Raw genomic sequence first — 19,260 nt, 5'->3', positions numbered from 1 at the left:
ATTTCAAACAAGGCTGGACAAAGGCTTGGAGCTCTACAGAAAGTAGCATCCAAACTAGACAAAGAGGGCAGAGCCACGGTTTACAAAGCCCAGGTACGAAGTATCATGGAGTATGCCTGCTTATCATGGATGAATGCCTCACAGAGTGTCCTCAGCCAGCTTGATTCCACTCAGAGAAAGGCTCTCAGGATTACAGGTGCAGATGAAGCCACAGCTTGTGAGAAGCTAGCCATCAGTAGCTGACACCACAGACGACAGGTTGCTGCAGCTACTGGGCTGTACAACATGCACACCAGACACAGCCCTGCAGACCTTCGTGCCATGCTGCCTTCATCTTATGAGAGATGGCACACCACACAATCAAGTTTATCAATGCCTGCTCAGGCTGTTTCTGTGCCTGATGCGAGAACCCACACACTGGATAGAAGCTTCCTTCACTGTGCTATCAGAATTTGGAACAGCCTTCCAGATGCTGTGGTTGGAAACATCTGCGACAATGGGGTCAAGCCTTCAAGAGTCGAGTGCACAAACAACTATCATCTCTGGGAGGGAGGCTGCATGCTTCTCCATAAGCTATCATGAAGGGGACCAGGATGGCAATGCTTAGTTGTTGGTAGGTAGGGTTAATACTTGACTTTCAAGTATTGTGAGTTATGTTCCAGCTGGACTTAGTCCTTAAACTGCTGGAGAACAGTGCGGAAAGATCAGGTGCTGTTTTCTCCCAGTAGGGATTAGTTTTTAGTTCCAAGTGCCCCAGTCACGTTTTGTCACCCTGCAACCTTATCCTTCAATCTCTCTGAATTATACAGGACAGCATGTGTATAAATGTCTCTCCAGCAGACTTCATCATGATCATCATGACTCCAGTATTTCTACTATTTTTTAATGCTTCTTAATTGTACATCTGATTTTTTAATGTTCTATCGTTGAGCAGCAGTGAACCATCTGATTGGCCTATCAGAGTTCTTTAAGGGAACTGGTTGACTTGATCAGCATTTCTGATCTGGCTATTGTTCAGAATTGCACTTAATAAAAAGAAAGTGTGAGGTGATTTATTTTGGTAGGTCAAATATGATGGCAGAATATAGTATTAATGGCAAGACTCTTGGCAGTGTGGAGGATCAGACAGATCTTGGGGTTCAAATCCATAGGACACTCAAAGCAGCTGCACAGGTTGACTATGTGGTTAAGAAGGCATTCGGTGTATTGGCCTTCATCAATCGTGGGATTGAGTTTAGGAGCTGAAAGGTAATGCTGCAGCTATATAGGACCGTGGTCAGACCCCACTTGGAGAACTGTGCTCAGTACTGGTTGCCTCACTACAGGAAGGAAATGGAAACCACAGAAAGGATGCAAAGGAGATTTACAAGGATGTTGCCTGGATTGGGGAGCATGCCTTATGAGAATAGGTTGAGTGAACTCAGCCTTTTCTCCTTGGAGTGACAGAGGATGAGAGGTGACCTGATAGAGGTGTATAAGATGATGAGAGGCATTGATCGTGTGGATAGTCAGAGGCTCTATCCCAAAGCTAACACGAAAGGGCACAGTTTTAAGGTGCTTGCAAGAAGGTACAGAGGAGATGTCAGGGGTAAGCTTTTTTCACACAGGGAGAGCTGAGTGCGTAGAATGGGCTGTCGGCAATGGTGGTGGAGATGGATACGATAGGATCTTTTAAGAGACTCCTGGATAGGTACATGGAGCTTAGAAAAATAGAGGGCTATGGGTATCCCTATGTAATTTCTATAGTAAGGACATGTTTGGCACAGCTTTGTGCGCCAAGGGGTCTGTATTGTGCTGTAGGCTTTCTATGTTTCTATTTTCAAAATAGTGGCATACATCATTCAGGATCCCCATTACCTGGTACGTGTCCTCTCCTCATTGCTACCATCAAGGAGGAGATACAGGTGCCCAAAGATACACACTCAACATTATGGGAACAGCTTCTGATCCCTTCTGCCATTAGATTTCTGAATGGACAATGAACCTATGTACACTACCTCACTATTCTTTTGATCTCTTTCTGCATGGCTTATTTAATTTAATTGTATACTTTTCTATGTACTGCACTGTTCTGCTGATACAAAACAACAAATATATGCCAGTGATATTAAATGGGGTTCTCATGCTAGTGATCATAATTTGGACAGGTACAGTACATGGATTGAAGATGTAGGGGCCAAATGCAGGAGATTGGAATAAATTACAATGGCATCTTGGTCTGCATGAACAAGTTAAGCCAAAGCACTTGCTTTTCATAACAAGACCAGAATACAGTAAGACATAAGAGCAGAATTAAGCTATTCAGCTCATTGAGTCTGCTCAGCCATTCCAATCAAGGCTAATTTATTATCCTTCTCAACCCCATTTTTCTGCCTTCTCCCCATAACCTTTGAAGCCCAGATTAATCAAGTACCTACCAGCCTCTGCCTTGCACATACCCAGTGACTTAGCCTGCACAGCCATTATGGCAATGAATTCCACAGATTCACCACTCTCTGGTTAAAGAAATGTTTCCTTATTTCTTTTCTAAATGGAGGTTCCTCTATCCTGAGGCAACACCATCTGGTCTCCACTATAGGAAACATACTTTAAAGCTACATTCTATCTAGGCCTTTCAATAGTCAATAGGTTTCAATGAGATTCCCCCTCATTCTTCTAAACTCCAGCAGGTGCAGGCCCAGAACTATTAAGCTCATGTGATAACCCTTTCATTCCTGGGATCATTCTTGTGAACCATCTCTGGAGCAACTCCAAATCCAGCACATTTTTTCTTAGATAAGGGGCCCCAAAATGGGCCATCATCCCTGCTAGTATCCTCTTCCACTCAATTTTGGCTAACTCCCCTCTCATGCCACTATAATTCCTTTTACTCTTCTGTCATATTGATACATCTGACTTTAGTCTCTTCTCTTCAAATTGCGGGGTGAATTCTATCATATTATGATCACTACCTCCAATAGGTTCCTTTATCTTAAGTTCCCTCATCAAATCTAGGTCATTACATAACACCCAGCCAGAATTGCCTAACCCTTAGTGGGCTCAACCACAAGCTGCTCTAAAAAGTCATCTCATAGGCATTTTACAAATTCCCTCTCTTAGGATCCAGTTTCAATGCAATTTCCCCAAAATACCTGCATATTGAAATTCCCCCATGACCATCATAACATTGCTCTTTTTACATGCCTTTTCTATCTCCCATTGTAATCTGTAGCCCACATCCTGGCTACTGTTCAGAGGCCTGAATATAACTCCCATAAGGGTCTCTTTACCCTTGCAGATTCATAACTCTATCCACAAGGATTCTACATTTTCTGATCATAAGTCACCTTCTTCTTAGGGTTTGTTTCCTTTCGTACCAACAGACCCACCTTATCCTATGTGCCTACCTGACTATCCTTTCGATACAGTGCATATCCTGGGATGTTAAGCTCCCAACTACGATCATCTTTTAGCCACAACTCAGCAATGCCCACAGCACCATACACACCGATCTCTAACTGCACTACAAGATCATCCGTTTTATTCTGTATACTGTGTACATTTAAATGTAACACCTTCAGTCCTGGATTCATCACCCTCTTCAATTTTGGCTCCCTGTGTCAGTACCTCCAGTTGAACTCTGTCTTTTTGTGTGTTTCCCCCCAGCTGTCAGTCTGTGGTTTTGTATTGCCATGTGCTCCTGTCCCCGCTCCTGATCTACTCCGGCGCCTGTATCACTGAGTACTCTGCTCTCACCCGTTTCCCATTATTACCTGTTTTGTTGCCTCCTGTGTCTCATTGTGCTCCACCTATCATCTGCCTCTCTGTTTATTACTCAGTGTATTTCAGTCCTGTGTTTTCACCTGTTTGTTGCCAGATTGTGCCAGTGAATTTTCCTGAGCCTCTCCAGCATTTGTATCTGTATTCTGTCCATCTGAATATCGACTCTGCCTGTTTCCTCATTCTGGTTTCTGGATTTCTCTGGATGTTTTAATCTCTGCCTGAACTTTGACGCTGACTGTGTTTACAACTTGGGATTTTTTTTACTCAATTAATATCACTGTGTGCACAGTACTGGGTCTGCAATTGGATCCCTGCTCCAGTATCCTGACACCCTGTTGCACTTTAACTCATCCCACTGACTGCAATTTTGCCTTATCTGCCTGTCCTTCCTCACATTTTCACTACACACTGCACCTAAATGTACACAAACTGTCCCATCCCCAGCCTTATCACTCCGGCTCCCATTCCCCTGCCAGATTAGTTTCTCCACAGCTCTAGTAAACCTGCCTGTAAGGATATTGGTCCCCCCTCAAACTCAGGTCCAACCTGTCCTTTTTGTGTAGGTCATACCTTCCCCAATGATCCCAATGATCCAGAAATCTGAAACCATTTGCCTCTTGCACCAATTCTTCAGCCAGGCATTCATCTGCCAAATCATCATACTCTTACCCACACTGGCACATGGCACAGGCAGTATTCCAGGAATTCCTACTCCGGATATCTTGCTTTTTCAGCTTTCTTCCTATCTTCTCTTTTCAGAACCTCCTCCCTGTACTGATGTGCACCATGACTTCCAGCTGTTCACCCTCCCCCTTTGGACCCAATCCAAGACATCCTTGGCACCTGGGGGCATCATACAGTCTGTGTGTCTCTTTCACATAAAGAATCTGGTGTGATTATGGTTCTATGATGTATGACATTGTGAATTAAATGGTTCCATGAATCATAAGAATGTAATCCAGAACTGTAAGGTTTCCAAACCTACCCAGGAATACTGAAGATAATTAAGATCTATTAAGGCTACCATACTTATCCCACAAATACTAAATCTAGTTAAGATCAGACCAGAGATATTACACTATTGACTTTCCCAAGATCTCTTATTCAGTCCCTTGTTATTTATTTCTGCACAACTGAGAATATGGAGGATGTTTCATTTAAAATGTCAGCACAAAGTGTAAGAGTTTCCCATATACATCTGATTCTAGTAATATTAAGAACAGAAGAAAGCCAAGATTTCTGTTTGCTAGAACCAGTCCTCGTAAACCTGGTAGTCAGGAAATGATTTCTAATGTTAAGGCAAATAAATGAAAGCACAATTTTCTTTACTTTAAAAAAAACATTTAAGTTGGGCAATGCAACACTTAAATTGAGACTCTGATGACCCAGCCACAGATGATTATTATGTGCTAACAAGTTATGTAATGAATTGGAGTCTTGCCAATCAGAAGCGACTTTGATGTTGGAGATAGAGGAAGCTTCTGAAGATCAAGGACAAGGCAAATTGATTGATCAACACCTCATCCACTGGTTTAAACATTCACCACCAATGACTGCAGAATGTACTGTCTACAGAATCCACAGTCCCCCCTCCTAAACCCACAACATTCACTGCTGAGGGAGAGACACCAGCAGATGTACATAATCACCGACAACATCTCCAGCCCTCCCCCTCACCAGCTTCTGTCTGTTCCTTGCTGCTCGGCCAAAAAGAGTGCAACTTGTCCTCCTTGCAGGACCTGAAAAATATCTTTACCGCAGTCTTCCCAAGAACAACAACAGATAGCAAGCAAATACTGAACCCACAACAGGAGCTTCATGCATTAGGGAGTCGAGTGACACTTCCCTTTCAAAGAGGCCATGTTTTGGAAAGGTTTTGGAACTACTTTGAAAAACACACAAAAAATGCTGGAGGAGCTCACCAGGTCAGGCAGTATCTATGGAAAAAAGTACAGTCAACATATCAGGCCAAGACCCTTCAGCAGGAATGGAGAAAAAGAGATGAGAAGTCAGAGTTAGAAGGTGATGGAATGGGGAGGGAGAAACACAAAGTGATAGGTGAAACTGTGAGGGGGAAGGGTGAAGTAAAGTGTTGGGAAGTAAATTGGTGAAAGAGATAAAGGGCTGGAGAAGGGGGAATCTAGCAGGAGAGGATAGAAGTCCATGGAAGAACGAAAAGGGGAGAGGAGCACCAGAGAGAGACGATGGGCAGGTAAGGAGATAAAGTGAGAGAGGGAAAAGGGGATGGGGAATGCTGAGAGAGAGTAGGGGCATTACCAGAATTTTGAAAAATCAAAGTTCATGCCATTAGGCTTATATTCCAGATGGAATATAAGGTGTTGCTCCTTCAATTGGAGTGTGGTCTCATCACAACAATAGAGGAGGCCATGGATGGACATGTCAGAATAGGAGTGGGAAGTGTAATGGCCTCCCCTTCAAGATTCCACATTCCCTTTTCCCTCTCTCATCTTATCTCCTTAGCTGCCAATCACCTCCCTTAGGTTCTCCTCCCCTTTTCTTTCTTCCATGGCCTTCTGTCCTTCCCTATGAAATTTCCTCTTCTCCAGCCCTGTATCTCTTTCACCAATCAACTTCCCAGCTCTTTCACCTTTCCCTCCCACCTCTCTTCCCGGTTTCACCTATCACCTTGTGTTTCTTCCTCCCCTGTCCCCACCTTCTAACTCTGACTCCTCATCTTTTCTTTCTCCAGTCCTGAAGAAGGGTCTTGGCCTGAAACATCGACTGTTCTCTTTTCCATAGATGCTGCCAGCATATTGTGTGTGTTGCTTGGATTTCCAGCATCTGCAGATTTTCTCATTTGGAACTACTTCGACTTGTCCTTAACAATCATATTTATATTTGTATGATTTGGTTGCAACATATATCAGGATCATCATATCTAAACATATACCTTGGTAAGGATAGCATTGAAGAGGAGGACAGTCTATGTACAGTATATCGTTAGAATAGAAGGGTTCTTGATGATCACCATGAACAAAGTGGGTCAATGAGTCCATTTCTGCACTATATGAATCTCAGACAGTTGAAGTCAATTTTATGTTTCATTTTTACTGATCTGCTCACATGATGTGGCTAATGCTGGCACAACCACCATTTATTGTCAAACCCTAATTGCCCCTCAACTTCGTGATTGTAAGAATTGCTGTGGCTAGGAATGGCTTATCACAAAACTAAATAAAGATGGTAGATTCCTTCCTGAAAGATACTAGTGAACACACCTGAGCTGGAGGACACTGTGCCGTTGTGGTCACCACACTGTAGAAAGAATGTGATAGTGTTGGAGATAGTTCAGAGAAGATTCACCAGGATCTCACCCGGGACAGGTACATGGAAAGAGTGGAGAGATGAGATCTGTTTTCCCGAAAGTGATGAAAGTTATTGGGGACATGACTGATGTTTATAAAATTATGAAGGGTGCAGATAGAGTAAACCTCATGAAAATTTTCCCTTTATTTGAGGTGAATAAAACTAGATGGTATATATTTAGGTAAAGAATAAGAGATATTGATGGAATCTAAGGACGTGTTTTTCACTCAGAGTGGTGAGTACCTGAAATACATAGTGTTTACCAACTTTTATAGTTGCTAAAAGCATTTCAGAGGTGCCTAGATGATCACCCAGGCATGAAGGACTATGGACCAAGTATGGAAGTTGGAATGATTAGGGGTGGGTGTCCACTGTTCGGATGAATGTGGTGGGAGAGTGGTCTGCTTCCAGACTGTATGACCTTATGACTGACCGAATATTCCCTTTGTTGATGTCTCTGGCCATGTGGATTCTACGAATAAGCAACAACAGAACACAGAACATTGAACAGTACAGAATAGGAACAGGCCTTATGGCCATGATGCTGTGCTAAACTAATTAAACTAGTAATTAAATATCTAACTAAACTAATCCCTTCTGCCTACACAATGTCCCTATCCCTCCATTCTCTGCACATTCATGTGCCTATTTAAGAGCCTCTTAGGCTGCCTGTCCGATTTGTCTCCACCAGCAACCCTGACAACACGATCCAGGCACCCACCACTCTCATGTAAAAAACATTTGCCCCACATATTATGTTTGAACTTCACTCCTCTCACATTAAATGCATCTCCTCTAGTATCAAACATTTTGACGCTGGAAAATCATACTGGCTGTCTACTCTATCTATACCTCTCATAATGATGCAAACCTCAATCAAGTCTCTCCTCAGCCTCTCTCACTCCGGAAGAAATAAACCAAATTTGTCCAATCCCTCCTATTAGCATGTCCTGTAATCCATTCAGTACCCTAGTCAATCTCTACAGCACCTTCTCCAAAGCTTCCATATCTTTCCATAATGGAACATCTAGAATTGAATACCATACTCCAGGTGTGGCCTAACCAGAGCTTTATGAAGCTCCATCATACTTTTTCCCACCTTGCTTGTTTTTCCCACCTTGACTCTATTGCATTACATGGTGTCTGCTCGAATGACCTGATATTTTCTTTCATCCTTACTTGTGACTTCCTTTCACCAGAGCTGGCAGAGCTCTCAGTCACATCTCTTCTATTTCTTTCTCTTCTGCTGATTTAGAACATAGAATAGTACAGCACAGTACAGGCCCTTGGGCCCACAATGTTGTGCTGACACTTAAACCCAGCCTCCCATATAACCCCCACCTTAAGTTCCTCCATATACCTGTCTAGTAGTCTTTTAAATTCCACTAGTGTATCTGCCTCCACCACTGACTCAGGCAGTGCATTCCATGCATCAACCACTCCACTCTCTGAGTAAAAAACCTTCCTCTAATATCCCCCTTGAACTTCCTACCCCTTACCTTAAAGCCATGTCTTCTTATATTGAGCAGTGGTGCCCTGGGGAAGAGGCGCTTGCTGTCCACTCTATCTATTCCTCTTAATATCTTGTAGACCTCTATCATGTCTCCTCTCATCCTCCTTCTCCCCGAAGTGTAAAGCCCTAGCTCCCTTAATCTCTGATCATAATCCACACTCTCTAAACCCGGCAGCATCCTGGTAAATCTCCTCTGTGCCATTTCCAATGCTTCCACATCCTTCCTATAGTGAAGCGACCAGAACTGGACTCAGTACTCCAAGTGTGGCCTAACCAGAGTTTTATAGAGCTGCATCATTACCTCACAACTCTTAAACTCTATCCCTCGACTTATGAAAGCTAACACTCCATAAGCTTTCTTAACTACCCTATCTACCTGTGAGGCAACTTTCAGGGATCTGTGGACATGTCCCCCCAGATCCCTCTGCTCCTCCACACTACCAAGTATCCTGCCATTTACTTTGTACTCTGCCTTGGAGTTTGTCCTTGCAAAGTGTACCACCTCACACTTCTCTGGGTTGAACTCCATCTGCCACTTCTCAGCCCACTTCTGCATCCTATCAATGTCTCTCTGCAATCTTTGACAATCCTCTACACTATCCACAACACCACCAATCTTTGTGTCATCTGCAAACTTGCCAACCCACTCTTCTACCCCCACATCCAGGTCATTAATAAAAATCACGAAAAGTAGAGGTCCCAGAATCGATCCTTGTGGGACACCACTAGTCACAGCCCTCCAATCTGAATGTACTCCCTCCACCACAACCCTCTGCTTTCTGCAGGCAAGCCAATTCTGAATCCACCTGGCCAAACTTCCCTGGATCCCATGCCTTCTGACTTACTGAACAGGCCTACCGTGTGGAACCTTGTCAAATGCCTTACTAAAATCCAAGTAGCTCACATCCACTGCTACCCTCATTTCTATGCCTGGTCACCTCCTCAAAGAACTCTATCAGGCTTGTTAGACACAATTTGCCTTTCACAAAGCCATGCTGACTGTCCCTGATCAGACCATGAATCTCTTTATCTGATCCAGCCACCCACATCGTTCCTATAATGGGGGTGACTAGAATTGAATGCAATACGCCAGATATGGACTAACCAAAGCTATATAAAGCTGCATCATGACTTCCTGACGAGTACTCAATGCATTCAATGCACTTGTTCAATCATTGTGAACTAATCACCCCAATCCTCTGTGCATCACTGAATCCTTTAACATCACTGCAGAGTGTGGAAAAATGCACAGAATGGAATAGTTGTGGAGCAGGGAGTTCACCAACATCTGCGGAAAGCATTACTAATTTAACATTTCAGGATGAAAATCCTTCAGCAGACCTGTTTCTCTTTGCACAGACATTGCCAGACCTGTTGAGTACTTTTTCAGCATTTTCTAGTTTTAATTCAGACTTCCAGAACCAACAATTTTATTTTGATTTTCTGTCAAAGAGTAGGGCCAAATAAGGTCTAATATGAGGAATTCTTGGCTTTGATTCTATCTGCACAGAAGAGGATATTACCAACATCACAGTAGGAGAGATGTTGGGTAGGATGGAATTAGATAAATAATCTCTGGTTAAAAGACTGGCAATGTTCAAAGTGAAAATGTCACCCAGTTTGAATGAGATGAATCTTAGTTTGCTGAGGAAAGGTGAAAATTGTACAGGCTTTGGCAACAATTTTCCAATCCTCCTCAGATGCCGAACTGTTGCCAGGAAACTAAATTAGAGTCCTGAACAAACCCAGCATCTACAAACCACTGGTAGTGTAAGAATTGTTCAGAGATAGGTTTAGCAATCCAGAAAAAAAATTAATTAACTATCAGAAAAAATTGAATTAATTCATAAGAGCCAGCATGCATTTGTCAATGGCAGATTGTGTTTCACTGAATATGTTAACACAATGGAAAGGGCTAGTGAGGATTGTTGATTTGATGGTTTTCACGTGGCGTTTCAGAAGATGATTAGTAAAGTGTCACATAATAGACCATTTAGAAAAATCAAGGACTGTGGAATGAAAGTGGTGATTACAAATAGATAAAGTATTGGTTAAGATATGGAAATCAGATGATGATGAGAGAAACTGGTCAGAGGGGTCACCCATCTTCCTGATACATTAAAAGCTTAGTCTCCAATACAGGGAGAATAATTTCAAAGGCTGGAAATGACACAGAACTGACAAATGTAGGACACAATGATGAGAATAGTAAAGAATTTAAACTGATATAGAGACTGGTAGAATAAGTCAACATGAGGCAGATAAAATTAATGGGAAGAAAGTATGATAAGATTGGAAAGAGGAAACATAAATGAAATGATTTGACCTTAAAGATGGTGCAGGAACAAAGAGAACTGAAGTAGCTGCAAAAAAATATTTCGAGATGTCAGGGCAAAATGAGAAGGGATCCGTGGTTTTCTTAAGTAAGACTGCTGAATAAAAAGAAAGACTAGCATTCATATAACAGCTTTCATTATATCAGGGTGTCTCAAAGTGCTTTGCAGCTTTTAAGAAGTCGCTAACGTCAAAAACGAGATAGCCACTTTATACTTCATACACAACAAGATCTCTTCAACAGAGTTGTGATCTTTTCTAGTTTTAGTTCAAATGATGGAGATAAATTTTCATAAGACTGCTTATCCTCCAACTCCAGCCAATTCTGGGCACATGTGTTGAGCAAACTTGCTCAAAGCCGGAAAGAGCGCAGAGGGTATTTCCAAGAATGGTGCAGGGACTCGAGGAACTATATATTGCAGAGAAGATGAGCAGGCTGAGATTTTATTCACTGAAGTGTAAGAGAATGACGAGAGATATAATAGAGGTGTACGAGATCACAAGGAGGATAGATGGGATGAATAGGCAGAGCCTTTTTCCCAAGGTTGAGTAATCAAGAACATGAGGGTGTAGGAATTAGATGACAAGGCGGGATTTAATAGGAACATAAGGGGCAACGTTCTCACAATAACAACATTTAAAAGACCATGGATACAGGCCGAACACAGGCAAATGGGATTAACATTCCTGGGAACGTTAGTTGGCATGGAGCAGTGGACCTACTGTGCTGTAGTATTCTATGACTATAACTTAAAGAATCTTCAGGGGGACTTAGTAGAATGTGACTGATGAGGTGGGGATAATATGGAAGTTTCAACTGGCATAGAATCGTAGAGTAATAGAAGACCTCAATGCAGAGCAGGCACTTCAGCCCATCTAGTCCATGCTGGACTATTAATCTGCCTTGTCCCATCAAACTGCTCCTGGACCATAGCACTCCATACCCCTTCCATCCACGTACCTATGCAAATTTCTCTTACATGTAGTCAATCTTGAGTCTACACTTCCGCTGGCAACTTGTTCTGCACTCTCATCGCCCTGAGTGAAGGAATTCCTCTTCACGTTCCCCTTAGACATTTCACCTTTCTCCCTTAAGCCATGACCTCGAATTCTAGTCTCACCCAACCTCAGTGGAAAAAAAAAATCTGCTTGAGTTAATCCTATCTATACCCCTCATAATCTTGTATACCTCCATCAAATCTCTATGTTCCAGGGAATAAAGTCCTAACCTATTCAGCCTTTCCTTTTAACTCATGGCAACATCCTTGTAAATGTCCTCTAAATTTTATTGATATTTTCCCTGTACATAGGTGACCAGAACTACATGCAATACTCCAAATTAGGCATCACCACCATTTTATACAACTTCAACATAACATCCCAACTCCTGTACTCAGTAATTTGATTTATGAAGGCCAATGTGCCAAACACTCTCCTTACGACCCTATCTACCTGTGATGCCTTTTTTAAGGAATTATGAATCTGTATTCCCAGATCCCTTCATTCCACAGCACTCCTCAATGCCCTAACACTCACTGTGTAAGGCCTACCCTGGTTGTTCCTTCCAAAGTGTAACCCCTCACACGTGTCGGCATTAAATTCCATCTGCCATTTTAAGATTATTTTTTTCCAGCTGGTCCAGATTCTGCCACAAGCTTTAATGGCCTTCCTTGTTGTCTATTACACCCTTAATCTTGGAGTCTTCTACAAATTTACTGATGCAGTTTACTGCATTATCATCTTGATCATTGACATAGATGTCAACCGACCCAGTACTGATCCCTGCAGCACACCACTAGTCACAGGGCTCCAACCAGAGGCAACCATCTAACACCACTCACTAGCTTCTCCCAAAAACCCAATATCTAATCTAATTTACTACCTCATCCTGAGTGCCAAGCAACTGAACTTCCTTGACCAACTTCTCAAGCGGGACCTTGTCAGGTAAAGTCCATGTAGACAACATCCACTGCTTTTCCTTCATCAACTTTCCTGGTAGCTTCCTTGTAAAATTCTAAGATTAGTTAGTCACAACCTACTATGCACAAAGCCAGGTTGACTACCCCTAATCAGTCTTTGTATATCCGATCCCTTAGAATACCTTCCAATAACTTTACCAGCACTGGTGTCAAGCTCACAGGCCTATAGTTACCCAGCTTTTGTTCAGAGTCTTCCTTAAACAACGGAACAACTTTTAGCTATCCTCCTAACCTCTGGCACCTCACTCATTGCTAAAGACGATTTAACTGTCTTTTCTTCAATAACCTCCCACAAGACCCAAGGGGAAACTTGTCATGCTCTGGGGATTTATCCACCCTAATTTGTCTCAAGAAAACAAACACCTCCTCCTCTGTAATCTGTAAATGGTCCATGACCTCATTGCAGCTTTGCCTCCCTTCTATAGACTCAGTGTCCATCTCTCAAGTAAATACAGATGCAAAAAATTTATTTAAGATCTCCTCCATCTCCATCTCTTGAAGCTCCATGCATAGATAACCACTCTGATCTTAACAGGAGGATCAATTTTGTCTCTTGCAATCCTTTTGCTCAATATATCTGTAGAAGCCCTTGGGATTTTCTTTCACCTTGTCTGCTAAAGCAATTTCATGCCTTCTTTATCCTTCCTGATTCCTTTCTTAAGTGTTCTCCATAAGTACCTCATTTGTTCCTTCCTGTCTACTATGCTTTTGTAACTCCTCCTCCTTCTTCTTAACCAGGACCTTAATATATCTCAAAAACCAAGGTTCTGTAAACCTGTAATCCTTGACTTTTATTCTGACAAGAACATATAAAACTCTGTATTCTCAAAATTTTATTCTTGAAGGCCTTCCCCTCACCAAGCATTCATTTGCCAGAAAATAACCTGTCCTGATCCACACTTGCTAGATCATGCCTGATACCATCAAAATTGACCTTTCTCCAATTTAGAATATTAGCCCAAGGACCAGATCTATCCTTCTCCATAATTATATTGAAACCAATGGCGTTATTATCATTAGATGTAAACTTCTGTCAAGTGCTCTGTCTCATTCCCTATTAGGAGATCTAGTATCACACTCACTCTAGTTGGTATCTCTATGCAGTGATTAAGGAATCTTTTCTGAACATATTTGACAAACTCTATCCCACCCAACCATTTTATGGTATGAGAGTCCAATTCAATATGTGTAAAATTAAAACCATCTACTATTACAGTATTAAAATTCTTACAGCAGTTTGCAATCTCTCTAGAAATTTGCTCCTTTAAATTTCCACTGACTATTGGTCTATAATATCCCATTAATGTGGTCATCCCTTTTCTAATCCCCATTTCCACCCATATTGCCTCAGTAGACAAGCTCTCCCGTCTGACCTGTCTGTGCATTGCCATACCCTGACTAGTAATGCTACTCCTCCCCCTTTACTCCCTCCCACACTATCATGTCTCAAACAAAGGAAAATCAAAACATTGAGTAGCCTGTCCTGGACCTCCTGCAATCACTAATGGGTAAAATGTCATAATTCCACAAAGTGATCCATGCCCTAAACTCTTACTTATACTTGAAAGGTTGACATTTTAAATATAAAAGGACAGAGGGAGTTAGACTGGTGAAGAGGTTTGATTGCAGGTTAGCTGGGGAAGGTCCCTTTAAAATTCTGATGCTTTGTGGGACAGGTAGGGAGAAAAGACTTTTGCCACAGGGCAGAACATTCAGCTGTGTAATGTGGAATCTCCCTCCAAAGGATCAGCAACTCTTTGAAAAAGCTTGTTGAATTAAAATAAACGGTACTTTTCCCTCAACATAATTATAACTGGGTGTTCAGATTAATTGTTCTGTGGTTGAATTAACCCTTGGTGTACTACTTCTAACTATAAACTAACAGAATAGTGTTACCGGCCTTCAGTTATAGGATCATAATTAGAAGGAAACAGATTTGAAACATGTTTTCTGACATGGCTGCCTGTTTTCTCCCACAGTTGTAATTGCTAGCTATTACCACATGATACTGAGGACTGTTTATTTAAAGACACAGAATCACCTTGCAAAGCAGCTTTTTAAGTCAGCTCCCCTCCGTTTGTAGATGGTTGGCGTGAGTAGTAATGCTGAAGCCTTCATAGCGCCAGAGTTCCTGGATGCAATCCTGACCTTAGCTGCTGTCTCTCAGTGATTGCATATTCGTCTTGTGGCCACACAGGTTTCCTCCGGGTGCTCCAGTTTCTATTTATTGAGATACAGCATGGAGAAGGCCCTTCTGGCCCTTTGAGTCGCACTAGCCAGCAATCCCCCAATTCAATCCTAGCCTAATCACAGGACAATTTACAAAGACCAATTAACTTACCAACTGGTCCATCTTTGGGCTGTGGGAGGAAGCCCACACAATAACGGGGAGAACGTAGAAACTCCTTACAGGAAGCTGTGGGAACCTCCCACCTCTCAGAAGTGTGTGGGTTGCTAGGGTAATTCAAGAGTAGACATTTGCCCTGGGTGTGTAGGTGAGTGCTAGAATGTCAGGGAAGTTAATGAGAGTGTGAGAAGAATAGAAAACAGGGTTATTGTAGGGCTGGTGTGTAAATGGATGATTGGGCCAGCACAGTCTCAGTGGATGCCTCCATGCTGTATTAGTCTATGATTCTATGCCCAGTATCACTGTCACTAAATGTTACTGTCAGCTAGAAAGATTATATATTTTATAGACCCACTCACGAGCCAATACCTCTTTCAGTAAATTCCTCTGGCTTAAGAGGGCGTACCTTATGAGAATAGATTGAGCAAACTTGGCCTTTTCTCATTGAAGCGATGGAGGATGAGAGGTGACCTGATAGAGGTGTATAAGATGATGAGAGGCATTGATCGTGTGGATAGTCAGAGGCTTTTTCCCAGGGCTGAAATGGTTGCCACAAGGGGGACACAGGTTTAAGGTGCTTGGAAACAGGTACCATAGGGATATCAGGGGTACCTGTTTCACACAGATAGTGGTGGGTGCACGGAAGGTACTGCCAGCAATGGTGGTGGAAGCAGAAACAGTAGTGGGTTTTAAGAGCCTCTTAGATAGATACATGGAGCTTAGAAAAGCAGAGGGCTATGCGCTAGGGTAATTCTAGGCAGTTTCTAGAGTAGGTTACATGCTCAGCACAACATTGTGGGCCCAAGGGCCTGTAATCTGCTGTGGATTTATATATTCTATGTTCTATGTTAACATCCATCTCATTTGAATTTCTAGTCCTCAGACTGGTAACTTCAGAATCAGGCTTAATATCACTGGCATATTGTACGTTGTGAAATTTGTTGTCTTTGTGGCTACAGTGCAATGCAATACATAATAATTAAAAAACTGTAAATTACAATAAAAAATGTTTGTGTGTGTATATTTAACTAAATAGTACAAAAGGAGAAAAAATAGAAAAATATAGTGAAGCAGTTTACATGGGTTTGTTGTTCATTCAGAAATCTGATGGTGAAGGGGAAGAAGCTGTTCTTAAAACGTTGAGTGTGTCTCTCTTCAGATTCCTGTACCTCCTCCTTGATGGTAGCAAAGAGAAGAGGGCATGTTTTTGGTCTATAATGATGGAAGCAGTCTTTTGAAGATTTCCTCAATGCTTCAATCTTGTAGATCTCCCCCAGCGCCCCCCCTCCAATCGCTCTCCGATCTTCATAGACACGTTGTAGGACATAGAGCATAGGACATGGAACAGAACATAGAACATTGAATATGGAACATGAATCACAGGGCCTATGCTCTATGATCTCTATCTACACTCTAATCTTCACTGCCATTTTGTAGTACATAGAAAATATTTCTATGTTCTGTGTCCTACATGCTATGTTCTCTCCCTTTGCTGCAATCTTTACTACTGTGTTATCTACTGTCCATATTCAACACACTCTGGAATTCCCAGCTTTGGCCAAACTTAGGAGGGTCCTCTTTTTAAAATTGTCTGCTCTGGCTTAGCATCCCCTTCTTTGTCTGTCTGATATAAGGAAAAGCTGCAGAAGTTTGCAAACTCAACCAACTCCATCATGGGCACTAGCCTCGCCAGCACCAAGGGCACCTTCAAAAGGGGATGTCCCACAAAGTCGTCACCCATCATTAAGGACGCCCATCACCCAGGGCATGCCCTCACCTCATTGCTGCCGTCAAGGAGGAGGTACAGAAGCTTGAAACCACACACTCAGTATTCAGGAACTGTTTATTCCCCATCACCATCAGATTTTAGAATGAACAATAAACCCATGAACATTACTTCAGTAAAAAACACAAAATGCTGGCAGAACTCAGCAGGCCAGACAGCATCTATGGGAGGAGGTAATAATGACATTTCGGGCCGAAACCCTTCATCAGGAATGAAGTAACATGGGATGATTGAGGGGGTGGATGAGAAGTGGGGGGAGGGATAAAGTAGAGAGCTGGGAAGTGATAGGCTGGAGAGAAATGGGCTGGGGGAAGGTGGAGAATTATGGGAAATAAAAGAGAAAGAAAGGTAGGGCTGGGGAGAGATTATAGTGAGGGGGGAAAAAGAGAGAGAAAGAGAACCAGACTGAAATAATAGATAGGGATGGGGGTAAGGGGGAGGCAGGGGTATCAATGGAGGTCAGTGAGTTGGATGTTCATGACGACAGGAAGGAGGCTACCTAGGCGGGAGATCAGGTATTGCTCCATTGACCTGTGTGTGGCCTCATCTTGACGGTAGAGGAGGCCATCGACAGACATGTTGGAGTGGGAGTGGTCTGTGGAATTGAAGTGTGTGGCCACAGGGAGATCCAGGCACTACTGGAGGACTGAGCACCGGAGTTCAGCGAAACGGTCTCCCAGTCTGCGGCGGGTCTCCCCAACGTATAAATGGCCACATCGGGAGCACCGGATACAGTATAAGACCCCAGTTGACTCGCAGGTGAAGTGTTGCCTCACCTGAAAGGACTGTCTGGGGCCTGGGATGGTGGTGAGGGAAGAAGTGTGGGGGCAGGTGTAGCACTTCTTCAGTTTGCAGGGATGAGTGATGAGGGATGAGAGGTCAGTGGGGAGGGATGGGGGGGGATGAATGGACAAGGGAGTCGCTTAGGGAGTGATCCCTGTGGAAAGTTGAGAGTGGGGGGGAGGGGAAGATGTGGTTGGTGGTGGGATCCCGTAGGAGGTGATGGAAGTTACAGAGGATTATGCGTTGGATCTGTAGGCTGGTAGGGTAATAGGTGAGGACCAGGGGGACTCTATTCCTGGTGGGCTGGCAGGGGGATAGGGTGAAGGCAGAGGTGCATGAAATACGGGAGATGCGATGGAGGGCAGAGTTGATAGTGGACGAAGAGAAGCTCCTTTCTTTAAAAGATCCAGCCTACAGATCCAACGCATAATCCTCTGTAACTTCCGCCACCTCCTATGTGATCCCACCACCAGCCATATCTTCCCCCCCCCCCCCCACTCTCAGCTTTCCACAGGGATCGCTCCCTACGCGACTCCCTTGTCCATTCATCCTCCCCATCCCTCCCCACGGACCTCCCTCTGGGCACTCATCCCTGCAAACGGAAGAAGTGCTACACCTGCCCCCACACTTCTTCCCTCACCACCATCCCAGGCCTCAGATAGTCCTTTCAGTTGAGGCACCACTTCACCTGCGAGTCAACTGGGGTGATATACTGTATCCGGTGCTCCCGATGTGGCCATTTATACGTTGGGGAGACCCGCCGCAGACTGGGAGAACGTTTCGTCGAACACCGGCGCTCGGTCCTCCAACAGTGGCGAGATCTCCCTGTGGCCACACACTTCAATTCCACAGACCACTCCCACTCCAACATGTCTGTCCACGGCCTCCTCTACCGTCAAGATGAGGCCACATACAGGTCAATGGAGCAATACCTGATCTCCCGCCTAGGTAGCCTCCTACCTGCCGGTATGAACATTCAACTCACTGACCTCTGATGATACCCCTGCCCCCCCTTACCCCCATCCCTATCTATTATTTTAGTCTGGTTCTCTTTCTCTTTTCCCCCCTCACTATAATCTCCCCCCAGCCCTACCTTTCTTTCTCTTTTATTTCCCATAATTCTCCACCTTCCCCCAGCCCATTTCCCTCCAGCCTATCACTTCCTAGCTCTCTACTTTATCCCTCCCCCCACTTCTTAACCCCCCTCGACCATCCCATGTTACTTCACTCCTGATGAAGGGTTTCGGCCCGAATCATCATTAATACCTCCTCCCATAGATGCTGCTTGGCCTGCTCAGTTCTGCCAGCATTTTGTGCTTTTTTATTTATTTCCAGCATCTGCAGATTCACTCGTGATAACATTACTTCAGTATTTTTTTCACTTTTTTGCCCTTTGATGCACTACTTATTTAATATTATATATTATATA

This window comes from Hypanus sabinus, chromosome 3 (genome assembly GCF_030144855.1).
Source record: "Hypanus sabinus isolate sHypSab1 chromosome 3, sHypSab1.hap1, whole genome shotgun sequence".
NCBI classification, from domain to species: domain Eukaryota; kingdom Metazoa; phylum Chordata; class Chondrichthyes; order Myliobatiformes; family Dasyatidae; genus Hypanus; species Hypanus sabinus.
Note: the sequence above shows the minus strand (reverse complement) of the source record.